The sequence below is a fragment of the Symphalangus syndactylus genome, chromosome X (assembly GCF_028878055.3).
Source record: "Symphalangus syndactylus isolate Jambi chromosome X, NHGRI_mSymSyn1-v2.1_pri, whole genome shotgun sequence".
In the NCBI taxonomy this organism is placed as follows: domain Eukaryota; kingdom Metazoa; phylum Chordata; class Mammalia; order Primates; family Hylobatidae; genus Symphalangus; species Symphalangus syndactylus.
In genome coordinates this window covers 122,326,538-122,340,652 of record NC_072447.2, presented here as the reverse complement: position 1 = coordinate 122,340,652, position 14,115 = coordinate 122,326,538, and positions in this window count along the sequence as shown.

Below are 14,115 nucleotides of genomic sequence, written 5' to 3'. Positions count from 1 at the left end.
TTGTTATTTCACCAAGGTTTCTGAGAGCATATGGTCACTTCAAACTCGGGCTTCGGCTCAGGGATATCAAAGACTGGATGGGGGTGCTTATGGGAGATGCTGCACATATTAACCTGGCATTCTAAGGGCAGCATTACTCACAAAAGTTTTCAAAAAGAGGATAAAATAGTTATTTTTAGACAAACAAAACAGAGAGTTTGTAACCAGCAAACCAAGCTAATGGAAATTCTGAAGTATGTACTTCAGGAGGAACATGACCTTAAAAGAAATAAATACAGGAAGGAATGAAGAGCAAAGGAAGTGGTAGTACGTGGGCAATGTAAGAGAACATTGGCAGAAGAAGAAATCAGAAAAACATCTATTCTCCTTTTTAAAAAATAAACTTAATGTATCGTATAATCAGAAAAAACATCAGGAGGGGCTTAAATGGATTTCAACTTTTCTAAGGGCCTGGTATCATATTGGAAGTTATTTAGGTATTTATTAAATTTACATTCTGATAAGGTAATTATATATCTAGTAATTAATAGTATGTGACTATTAAAATAATAGCAACAGGATGTAAATTTCCAAGCTATCAACAGTAGGGAGGAGAAAAAGTTGAATAATCAACACAAAATTTTCAATTTTTTTAAATCAAGAAAGAAATATAAATGGGATGAATAAAAGCACAAAATAAAATTATAGCTTTAAACCCAAATATATGAATAATTTTATTAAATGTTTACGATCCACAACATCAAAAAACCCAAGTAATCCCATTTAAAATTGGGCAAAGGATCTGAATAGACATTTCTCAAAGACATACAAATGGCCAAGAAATATATGAAAAAATGCTCAACTAATCATCAGGGAAATGCAAATCTAAACCACAGTGACCCCAGTTAGCATGGCTATTATCAAAAGACAAAAATTAAAAATTCTGGCAAGGATGCAGAGAAAAGAAAACTCTTATACACTGTTGCTGAGAATGTAAATTAGTACAGCCACTATGGAGAGCAGTTTGGAGGTTCCTCAGAAAACGAAAAATACAGCTATCATACCATCCAGAAATCATATGATATATAGCCAAAGGAAATGAAATTAGTGTATTGAATTAATACCTGCACCCCCAGGTTTATTATAGCACTATTCGCAATAGCCAGGATATGGAATCAACCTAAATGTCCATCAGTGGATGAATGCATAAAGAAAATGGAGTATATATACACAATGGAATACTATTCAGCCATAAAAAAGAATAAAATCCTATCATTTGCAGCAACATGTATGGAACTGGAAGTCATTATGTTAACTGAAATAAGCCAGGCACAGAAAGATAAAAATTGCACGTTCTCACTCATCTGTGGGGGCTAAAAATGTGTACTTCACGGAGGTAGAGAGTAGAAGGATTGTTACCAGAGGCTGGGAAGGGTGTGTGTGGTGAGGAGGGTTGAAGAGAGATTAGTTAATGGCTTACATTAAAATAATATGTTATAGTGTTCAATAGCACAATAGGGTGACCATAGTTAAAAACAATATGTTGTATATTTCAAAATAGCTAGAAGAGAAGATTTGAAATGTTCCCAACATAAAGAAATGACAAATGTTCAAGGTGATAGGTATCCTAATTACCCTGGATCATTAAATATTGTATTCATGTATCAAAAGATCACATGTATCCCATAAATATGTATGAATAGTATGTATCAATAAAAGGATTTTTTAAATTACAAAACATAAAAGATTTTAAGAGCTAAAGGCTCAAGTTAAAAAATGACGTCAAATGGGATTAATAAACACAACTACATGCTGTTGAAAAGAGACAAATCCAAAATATAAGGGTACACGTAGGTTGATAGTAAAAACATGGAGACAGAAAAATCATGCAAATAATATATGACAGAAAACTTGTACAGCTATATTCATAGCAGACAAAATATACTTAAAAGCAAAAAGCATTATGAGAGATATAGAAGGTTATTTTATTATGATAAAAGTTCCAACTCACCAGGAAGTTTAGCAAATTTGAATGATTATGCACTGATAACAAAGCCTTGAAATATATAAAGGAAAATTAATTTACTAAAGGAGAAATAAGCAAATACAAAATTAGAATGTAAAGTGTTACCACACCTCTGTCAGTAGTTGATCAGGAGACAAAAAATGTCTCTAAGGATATAGAATTTTTGAATAATGTTATTAACCAATGTATAGAACACCATGGCCAACAACTACAGAATACACATACAACACCCTTATAAAATGTGACCCACTTTGGGAGGCCGAGGCGGGCGGATCACGAGGTCAGGAGATCAAGACAATCCTAGCTAACATGGTGAAACTCCGTCTCTACTAAAAATGCAAAAAATTAGCCAGGTGTGGTGGCGGTCACCTGTAGTCCCAGCTACTCAGGAGGCTGAGGCAGGAGAATGGCGTGAACCTGGGAGGTGGAGCTTGCAGTGAACCGAGATCATGCCACTGCACTCCAGCCTGGGTGACAGAGCAAGACTCCGTCTCAAAAAAAAAAAATTTTTTTTGACCATGTGTTAGGCCAGAAAGCAGGCCTCAACAAATTTCAAAGAATTAAAATCTGATTGCAATGCAAGTAAGTTACAAACCAATAATAAAAAGATAACTGGAAAATGTCAGTATGTTTGGAAACCAAGACACATACTCTAAAATAACTGATGAGTCAAAGAACAATGATAGTGAAATTAAAACTATTTTTTGCTGAACAATAATGGAAATACTCATATCAAAAATTGTGGGAGCTGGGTACAGTGCTGCATACCTGTAGTCCCTGCTACCCAGGAGGCTGAGACAGGAAGATCACATGAACCTGGGCAACATAGCCGGACCCTGTCTCTAAAACGAAACAAAACAAAACAAAAAAACACACCCTTGTATCTGTAAGCAATGATGAAAATCCACGAGTTAATGAGTTAATGAATTAATTGTCCATCTCAAGATGTAAGAAAACAAACAAAATAAGCCCAATAAAATTTAAAAACGATGATATTATAAATAGAAATTAGTGAAATAGAAAGCAATGTTATAACACGTCAAGAATGTCCTCTCTTTCCACTTCCATTCAACATTATATTAGGGGTTCTAGCCTGGGAAATTAGACAAGATAAAAATGAAGTAAACGACATCTAGATTGGAAAGGAAGAAATAGAACCATCTGTATTCATAGATGACATCATTTTTTATTATACTTTAAGTTCTAGGGTACATGTGCACAACATGCAGGTTTGTTACATATGTATACATGTGCCATGTTGGTGTACTGCACCCATTAACTCGTCATTTACATGAAGCTGGAAACCATCATTCTCAACAAACTATCGCAAGGACAAAAAACCAGACACCGCATGTTCTCACTCATAGGTGGGAATTGAACGATGACATCATTTTGTACATGGAAAATTCTAAGGATACCACTGAAAAACTATGAGAACTAATAGATGAGTTCAATAAGATTGTAAAATACAAGATTGTTATACAAAATTTAATTGTATTTCTATACACTGGCAATGAACGATCTAGAAATGAAATTAAGGAAACAATTCCATTTACAATAACATCAAAAATACTTATGAATAAATTTAACAAATGAAGTGTAAAGCTTACACTAAAAATTGCAAAACATTGTGGAGGGAAATTAAAAATATAAATAAATGAAAGACATTTGATCATCCTGGTTTGGAGGGCCAAATATTGATAAAATGGCAATCTACAGATTGATCTGTAGATTCAATGTTATGTCTAGCATAATTTCAGCTGGCTTCTTTGTAGAAACTGAGAAACTGATCCTAAAATTCATACAGAAATGCAGGGAGCCGGGTGTGGTGACTCACACCTCTAATCCCAGCACTTTGGGAGGCCGAGGTGGGTGCATCACTTGAGCCCAGGAATTTGAGACCAGCCTGGGTAACATGGTGAAACCCTGTCTCTATTAAAAATACAAAAACTAGCCAGGCATGGTGGTGCAAGCCTGAGCCTGTAGTCCCAGCTACACAGGAGGCTGAAATGGGAGGATGGCTTGAACCTGAGAGGCAGAGGTTGTAGTGAGCAAAGATCACACCACTGCACTCCAGCCTGGGTGACAGAGTGAGACCCTGTCTCAAAAAAAAAAAAAAAAAAAAAAAAAAAGAAAAGAAAGGAAGAAAGAAAGAAATGCAGTAAACCCAGAATAGTCAAAACAATCTTGAAAAAGAAGAACAGAGTTGGAGAACTGACACTTCCCAATTTCAAAACCTACTACAAAGCTGCAGTAATCAAAATTGTGTGGTCCTGGAATAAGGATAGATATATAGATCAGTGGAATAGAATTGAGAGTCCAAAAATAAACTCATACGTTTATGGTCAGTTAATTTTTGACAAGGATGACAAGACCATTCAATGGGGAAACAAAAGTCTGTTCAACAAATGGTGCAGGGACAAATGGATGTCACAAGCAAAGAATGAATTTGGACTACCACCTCACACCATGTACAAAAATTAGCTCAAAATGAATCATAGACCTAAGTATAAAAGCTAAAATTATAAAAACTCTTAGAAGTCATAGAAGTAAATGTTTGTGTCTTTGAGTTAGGCAAAGTATTCTTAGATATGACACCAAAGCATAAGCAACAACAACAACAAAAACAATAAAAAAAAAAACAGAAAAACTAGACTTCATCAACATTTAATTTTTTTTTTTTTTTTTTGAGACAGAGTCTCACTCTGTCGCCCAGGCTGATGTGCAGTGGCATGATCTTGGCTCACAAAATTTAAAATTTTTGTGCATCAAAAGACACTGTCAGGGCCAGGCATGGTGGCTCACACTTGTAATCCCAGCAATTTGGGAGGCCGAGGGTGTGGATTGCTTGAGCTCATGAGTTCAAGACCAGCCTGGCCAACATGGTGAAACCCGTCTCTACAAAAAATACAAAAACTAGCCAGCATGGTGGCATCTGCTTGTAATCCCAGCTACTCGGGAGGCTGAGGTAGGAGGATGGCTTGAGCCTGAGAGGCAGAGGTTGCAGTGAGCTGAGATCACGCCACTGCACTCCAGCTTGGGCAACAAAGCCAGACCTTGTTTAAAAAAAAAAAAAAAGACACTGTCAGGAAGGGGAAAAGACAATCCACAGAATGAAAGAAAGTATAGGGAAATTATATATCTGATGAAGGATCTTTATCTAGAATATATAAAGTAGTTTTACAACTCAACAATAAAAAGACAACTTAATTTTAAAATGGACAAAGGATCTGAGTAAACATTTCTCCAGGGAATATATATGATATACAAATGGCCAATGAAAAGATGCTCAACATTATTTGGTCATCAGAGAAATGCAAATGAAAACCATAATTGGATACCATTTTATACCTACTAGGATGGCTATAATTAAAAAGATAATAACGAGTGTTGGCAAGGATATGGAGAAATTGGAATCCTGAAATACTGCTCACAGGAATGTAAAATGGTGCAGTCACTTTGGAAAATAGTTTGGAAATTTCCTCAAAAGGTTAAATATAGAATTACTATATGACCCAGCAATTCTATTCCCAGGTGAATACCCAAAAGAAATGAAAACCTATGTCCATACAAAAACTTTTTTTTTTTTTTGAGACGGAGTCTAGCTCTGTCGCCCAGGCTGGAGTACAGTGGTGCAATCTCAGCTCACTGCAAGCTCCACCTCCCGGGTTCATGCCATTCTCCTGCCTCAGCCTCCGGAGTAGCTGGGACTACAGGCGCTCGCCACCACACCCGGCTAATTTTTTGTATTTTTTAGTGGAGACGAGGTTTCATCGTGTTAGCCAGGATGGTCTCAGTCTCCTGACCTCGTGATCTGCCCACCTTGGCCTCCCAAAGTGCTGGGATTACAGGCGTGAGCCACCGTGCCCGGCCACAAAAACTTGTATACTAATGTGCATAGTGTCATTATTAATAACCGAAAAGGGGAAACCACTCAAATGTCCATCAATTAATGAATGGGTAAAAGGAAAGAAGTGCTTTTACATGCTACAACATGGGTGAACCCTGGAAACACTATGCTAAGTGAAAGATGTTCACACAAAAGGCCACATATTGTATGATTCTGTTTATATGAAATGTTCAGAAGAGACAAATCCACAGAGATAGAAAGTAGATTAGAGGTTGCCAGGGGTTGGGGGTAGGAAGGAAAAGGGAATGACTGCTAATAGGTACAGGGTTTCTTTCTGTGGTGATGATAATGTTCTAAAATTGATTGTGATGATGGCCATATAACTGAATATATTTAAAAACCATTGAATTGTACACTTTCAAAGGATGAATTTTAAAGATGTATGCTATATCACAATAAAGATTTTTTTTAAAAAAGAATATTTATGGTGTGGATCCATTTATATAAAGTTCAAACAAAGGTGAGACTAAACTATATTGCTTAGACTTGCATACAGAGATGATCAAAAACTAAAAGAAATCATGGAACTATTCCTATAAAAGTCAGGCTAGTGATTCCACCTGGGGTTGAGAGAAGAGCTTTGATTAAAAAGAGAACCGCAGAGGGCTTCTGTGGCATCCTAGTGTTTGATTTCTGATCTTTCTTGGTGGTTACATGGGTATTTCTTTTCTAATGATTTGTTAAAATCTACATACATGTTTTATGCACATTTCTGTATATCTGTTCTATTTTCAATAAACTGTTAAAATTAAACTCATTCACCTGAGTGTATGTGGACTACACTGAATTGTCAAAATATTGGACTGAAGCAGCCTATTGATTCCAGATATTTCAAGAAAAGGGTTCCTAAATTAAGTGTCCATAAGATTAAAAGAGGGAATAGGAGTGGAGAGAGTGTTGGGTAGAGTAGAAGGAAGATTTGACTTTCCTAAAAGACGTACTTCTTTGGTTCCTGTGCAAAGCACTAAAGATAGGGAAATAGTGGTAAAGCATGAAGGCTCTACAGCCAAACCAAATAGGTTCTGCATCTACCACTTAAGTTTTAGTTTCATAATCCTTCTGGGCCTCAGTTTCCATATCTGTAAGTGGAGATTATAATAGCATCTAGCTAAAATGTTACTGTGCATATTAAAGAAGATTATCCTTGTAATACCTTGTGAATATTTTTTTTAGATAAGGGACCTCACTGTTGCCCAGGTTGAAGTGCAGTGGCCATTCACTGTACTCATCATAGCTCACTGTGGCCTCAAGCAATCCTCCCACCTCAGCTTCCCGAGTAGCTGGGACTATAGGTGCCTACCACCACACCCAGCTGAGTATGTTTTTTGACATGTAAGTGCTCTATAACTGGCATCTGTTATTATTTCTTCCTAAAGCTCGTTATGAGATACATTAATTCTGAGTCCCTGTTGTATGTCTGTTATTGTCCTATTTTCCATTTATTGTAGATACCGTACATGAAAATAATACAATTGCATTTTTTTTTTTGAGACAAGGTCTCACTCTGTTGCCCAGACTGGAGTGCAGTGGCGTGATCTCAGCTCACTACAACCTCCGTCTCCCAGGCTCAAGGAATTCTCCTGCCTCAGTCTCCTGACTACCTGGGATAACAGGCATGCACCACTACCGCCTGGCTAATTTTTGTATTTTTAGTAGAGATGGGGTTTCACCATGTTGGCCAGGCTGGTCTTAAACTCCTGACCTCAAACGATCCACCCCCATTGGCCTCCCAAAGTGCTGGGATTACAGGCACGGTATGTGTAATTGAAACTGACACTCGGAGAGGTTAAGTAAGAAGCCTAGAGTCACACAGCTTTAAGAGGTGGAGTAATGTTTTGAAAACAGATCCATCTAATTCCAAAGCCTTTGCACTTTCCACGTTTTCTTGGAGTTGAATATAACCATTGTTCAGTGGGGAATTCAAATAATTTTTAACCAAATACTGTTTTATTAAGCTATTTATATGACTTAATAGGAGAAAACATGTCCAAAAGCCTGAGTGCTTTGTGTACTGGGAAAGTTTATATAGTGCCGATGTAACATTTCAGAGCAGGCCTAAATCTCTTGCGTTCTCTAAATAACACCTGGTAAAGAGATGTTCTTAGAAGTTGCTTAAGTTGCAATGATCTGGCAGGTTTTAAAGTCTGACCAAACCTAAGGAATATAGCAGTAGGATTTCCAGGTCACAGGAAGTGTATTACCAGCAGGAGAGCACATGCCACCAAATCTGAGGGAGTGCAGAGTCAAACTCCTAATGGGGAACCTGGCATCCAAAACTGTTATTTTGTTAATTCCTCTAATTCTGCCCCAGGTATCTGAACACAGGAGAGTGCCCTCCCAGCAAAAAGTAGAGGGGCCCAGCAAAAAGTCCAACCAATTCTGTATAGCTGCAACACCTCAGAAAATGTAGGCCAGCCTGCTGGTCTGGATTGACTGAGATGACTGAGACCCAAGTAGCCCTTTGGGAAATCATGGTAAAATCATGGTGCTGGGTGTTTCAGAAATCCTTGCTGACTGATCAACTGGACTGCTTGGCAGAGACAAGATCTAGAGCAAGTGGGGGAGGAGGGTGGGGTCCAGAAGCAGAAGTCAGGCTGGAAAGCCCTGGGGGCCCACTGGCAAGAGGGAGACTGGCAAGAGGTAGATCAGGATGGTGGCCATTCTGAATGTGTGTGTGTGGTGAAGGGAGCATTAAACTACAGCCTGGGGGGCCAGGTTCTATCACTCTTGAGTTAATTAATTAATCTCTGGATATATCAGTTCCCCCACCCATAAAATAAAAATAATAATAGTACCTATCTCATTGGATTGTTGTGAGGAACAGATGAAATCATGGACATGAAAGCACTGTGAAAACTCTCATGGTATATACAAATATGAAGCTAAGTGTTTACTTGTTTTGTTTACTTGTGTAGCCCCAGCACCTGGACAGTGTCTGTCATATAGCAAGCACTCAATAAACATTCATTGAATGAATAATATTGCACTAGAGTTCGAGTACTGACTGTTTAGAATATTAGGTGATCATGACAAGCAAAACTATGAGATGGGCAAAAGTAAGTTCTTGGCTGGGTGTGGTGGCTCATGCCTGTAATCCCAACACTTTGGAAGGCCAAGGTGCCAGGATTGTTTGAGTCCGGGAGATCAAGACCAGCCTGGGAAACAGGGAGATCCCATTTCTACAAATAATAAAAAATTAGCCAGGCATGGTGATGTGGACCTGTGGTCCTAGCTACTTGAGAGGCTGAGGTGGGAGGATCATTTGAGCCCAGGAAGTGGAGGCTGCAGTGAGCCGAGATCATATCACTGCATTCCAGCCTGGGCGACAGAGCAAGACCCCATCGCAAAAAAAAGAAAAAAAAAGCAAGTTCTTGCATCCTTCCATTTGGAGCCCTTTCCCCTGTCCCTTGACAGTGCCCTGGAGGTATTAAATATCCAGCATCCTCAGCCACCTCATTTTTCTTCACCCAGCCCACCTTGGTATCAGTGATGAAAAGAATGATAGCTGCCATTTGTTGGAGGCGTATTATGTTCTAAGTGCTAAGCTTCACATGCACATTCTCAGCTTGATCTTCAAATCCACCCCCACATTTAATGGCTATTTTTCTTGGGAAAAAAATACATGCTGATGACTCTAAAGCTCAGTTTTCTCATCTAGGTTGCAAGGCAAATCCTGTTACAGAAACCGGCATGATTCCTGTTGGAGTTTCTGTTCCCAGGACTCATCTGGGCTCAACTCAGGCCCAGGCTTGAAACTGTGTGGCAAGGGACCCAACTGCCATAGCCATGCCATCAGGCATAGCTATGATTGATGGGGGACAAGGATCTCAATCTGCATGAAGCCACCAAGGCTCTGCTATCCTCTTTCACAACTACATGGCCAGGAAACAGCAGCTGTCATTCAAGCCCAGGCAATGTCTCTTCAATACTTTGTGACATTTAAGGAAGCAGATGGAACAACTTGACAAATGGAACAGCTTGTCCAAAGCTGCTCACCTGGGCTCACAAATCCTTCCCCTCAGCCAAGACATTTTTCATAAAGGAATGCTAATCTCTTTGGCACACGGCCCTTTGCACCCCTACAACTTTAAATGCTGGGTCCACTTAGCAGGTTCAGAACATTCTGGCAGGCTCTCTCATACCACCCCACCCTCCCTGATTCTTACGTCATAGTCCTATCAGAGTTAGAAATAATACAATTACTTGTAGAATAATTTGATTACCTTTGGACTTCACCAAGTGCCCCTGAATTCCATGAGAGCCAGGTAGAAATGACTTTCTTCTCCACCACTTCCACAGTGCCCAGCTCTGGGCATAGTACAAAGCAAGTGCTCAATCAATATTTATCAAAGAATAAATGAATGAGTGAAGAGCAAACAAATGAGTGAGATAGAAATGTAGAATAGAATAAATGTGGTAATTGCTCTCAAACCTTTGAAGAGCTTTTCTATGGAAGAGAGAGGATTTTTACTATCTGTTTTTTTTGTTTGTTTGTTTGTTTTTTTGTGAGAAAGAGTCTCGCTCTGTCGCCCAGGCTGGAGTGCAGTGGTGCCATCTTGGCTCACTGCAACCTCTGCCTCCAGGGTTCAAGCGATTCTCCTGCCTCAGCCTCCCGAGTAGCTGGGACTATGGGTGTGCAACACCACCCGGCTAATTTTTGTATTTTTAGTAGAGATGGGGTTTAGCTATGTTGGCCAGGCTGGTCTCAAACTCCTGGCCTCAAGTGATCCACCCGCCCCAGCCTCCCAAAGTACTGTGATTACAGGTGTGAGCCACCATGCCCAGCCCAGGATTTTTATTAACTTTTTATTTAGAAATAATTTAAAAATTACAGAAGAGTTGTAAAAGTAGAACAAATAATTCCCATATACCATCTATGCAGATCCCACCAATTTTAAATATTTTGGCAATTTGTTTTTATCACTCTCTCTCATTACTTACATATTAATGTTCTTTTTTTTAGGAACTACTTGCAGGCAGGTCACATGCATCATGCCACTTTACTCCCTAATGCTTCAATGCATACTTCCCAGGGACACGGCCATTCTTATAGAAGACCATTACCAAAATTAGGACACTTGATAGCGATGCAATATTGTAATCTATGTCCTTACTCAATTTTGCCAATTTTGGGTCAGGACTTTTTTTGTTCTGTTTGGTTATCCAGGGCATAAGGAAGATTAATGGGAATATACATGACAAAAATGATTTTTTACTCTGGAAGTTGAAGATAGATCCAGAAAATTAGAACTATCAATAAATAAAATGGCCTTTCTCCAAAAATAGGGCACTCCCTGTTGCTGCAGGGATGTAGGCAGAGACTAGATGATTACCTGTTAGGAATGAGGGAGGGGATATCTCTTATGAATATGAACTACAGAATAAGCTTTTGTGTGTACTTCTGCAGGCCAGGTGAATTATATGCTGTGTACTGGGCTTGATTCTCTTTTTTTCATTTATCATTTCTCATGTCAGGGCTAGTCCTTGGGTAGCTGAAGTAACCAACCATGGCATGGGGTTGAAGCAACCTCAACGTTCCATCAGCCTGGAAATATTTTCCCCTGACACCTTCTACAAACAGGTCAGCCCTGGAATAATAATATTAACATGTATTATGCACTTACAATGGGCTGGGCAATGGTACGCTTTGTAAGTGTCAACTCATTAAGTCTCCAAAAGCCTTAAGATGTAGCTATTACTATACTATAATCCCTATTTTACCGATGAGGCATCTGAAGCTCAGGTGGGCTTTGGTATCTTGATTTGGTTCAGGTCTGATGTGTTAAAAGATTTAAGAAATTATGATCAAGTTGTTCAAATAAGTGTATATGGAGATTTTTAAAAAGCAGTTCGGCTGGGCACAGCAGCTCACGCCTGTAATCCTAGCAATTTGGGAGGCTGAGGCAGCAGATCACTTGACCCCAGGAGTTCAAGACCAGTCTGGACAACATAGCGAAATCCTGTATCTACTAAAAATACAAAAAAAAAAAATTAGTGGGTGTGGTGGTGTACACCTGTAGTCCCAGCTCCTCAGGAGGTTGAGGTGTGAAGATTGCTTGAGCCCAGGAATTGAAGGCTGCAGTGAGGTGTGATCGCGTTACTGCACCCCAGCCTGAGCAACAGAGCAAGACCCTGTCTCAAAAAATAAAAAATCTGTTCAATTATTTAAATGAAAAATAAAAATGAAAGAAATAAACCAAAAGATAGTATTGCAAGACTTCAAGAACATTAGTATTTCTTTGTCTGTTTATACCTATTCCTATTTTCATTAGGGCAGTCTAATTTGGAAGAGTTCTAGGCGGGTTCTTTATTTCTACATTTCCTGATTTTCTAGTTGTTGTTGTAATTGTTATTTTTTAGACATGTTTTCACTGTAGTTGACATGCTAACTCAGAATGAAAGATTTTCCCACAGGCTGTCCTATGTAAAGCAATCGAATCTCCCTGCTGCATTATCATTGTAGAAGACAGAGGAACAAGGAGGATGGCCCCTTCTTTCCCAGCCTTATAGGTTTCGTAGTTCTCAGAACAGTTAATTCTGGCTAATTCCTACCAATCCTTAAAATTCAGCTTAAATGTCACATCCTCAGAAAAGTTTTTGCTACCTTGCAAGACTAGGTCAGAATCCCCTGTTACCTGTTCTCACAGCCTCATCGACCTTTTCTTCATCTCACCTCACTACATCTCACTGCATCATTGACCTTTCCTTCATAGCAATCATCACATTTAAAATGATTGTTTTCTGTCTTTACAGTTAGACTGTAATACAGGTTTCTGAGGGGCCCCATCTATTTTTGCTCCCTAATGTATCCTAGTACCTGACACACTGTGGCCACTCGATAAATGTTTGTTGAATGAAAAATGAGTAAATGAAAATCCAGTTCCACTTAGGAAAAAGATGCCAGCAAAATAAAACATAGAAGAGTAAATTGTGCCTCTGGAGGCAAAAATTCAGTATTCTAGTATCAAAGGTCAGAACCAGGCAGTGACGAAGTCAAAATGAGGGGATTTGGGAGATCCGGCAGAGGGTGGTTCAGGCAAGAACTTTGGTCAGTTGCTAGAGTACAGTAGCAGCAGCAGCATGGAGGATCTCAATTCAGTGCTAGGATGCTGTAGCTGACTGAAAGTATTCTGCTTTCAGGGGTTCAGTCCTTCTGGAAATATGCTACAGAACATGTGCACCCATGGTTTCCTTCATTGGGGACAGAGAAGTAGAACTAGGCTGAAAAGAATTCAAGGAAGAACTATAAAAGGCTTTTGAGAGGAAGGGTCTTGCTAGTTCCAAAATAATGTCCTCTCTCATTAAGTGGCTTTCACGAAGCTGCCATTACAATTTCTACATGCAGCCCCAGGATGGCAGCAGTGTGTTACTCTTGGGCTGCTAAGTTCGTGATGAAGGCTCTGCTTTGACATCTAACCCACCATCCCATGACTGCCCCCAGAGCTAGCTTAGATTTGGGTTGTCCTCACACTGTGCTGAGAAGGCTTGCAATGTGTCTTATTTTGGGAATGACCTCATTGGTCTTTCCCTGGCAGCTGGCTCCCATAACCCTGACTCTTGAAGCTGCCCTCCTCTCATTGCCATCCATGAGTGTTCCCAACCCTGTAGGAAATCATAACCTAATGGTTCCTTCTAGCATACTACAGTGAACATGTCCAAAACGAAATTCGTATTTCTCATCCACTCCCCATTCCCCACCCAAGCCTGTGCTTCTCTATAACATTTTGACCATCTCTCTCCCATTCATGGAGTCCTGGTGAGTCCACCTCTAAACCACTTCAGATCTGTGCCCTCCTCTCCTGTTTGCCAGGCATGGAACGGATCCTCTCCACCTCTTGCCTAATCCCTAGGTCATCAGCTTATCTCTGTCATCTTTCTCTCACAATCCATCCACTCTACTCAAACTCCTTCTGAGGACAGGGATGCCCCCTTTTGTTAATCTCTTCAGATTCTACTCTTGCTTTAATGTGCAGACCAACTAGCACTGCCCTCAAAAAACTTTTCTGGGTATCCTCCCAGCCCCGACACCCCCATCATTTTTTCCACTGCCTGTATACAACACTTTACTTGGACCTCCTTTCATAACTCTAATTGCTAATATTCTGCCTTGTTGATAATCCATTATTTATATACGTGAATATGTCACTCTAGCCCTTAGCCAAGGTGGCAACCATGTGGCACAAGTACATCAACACCGCCC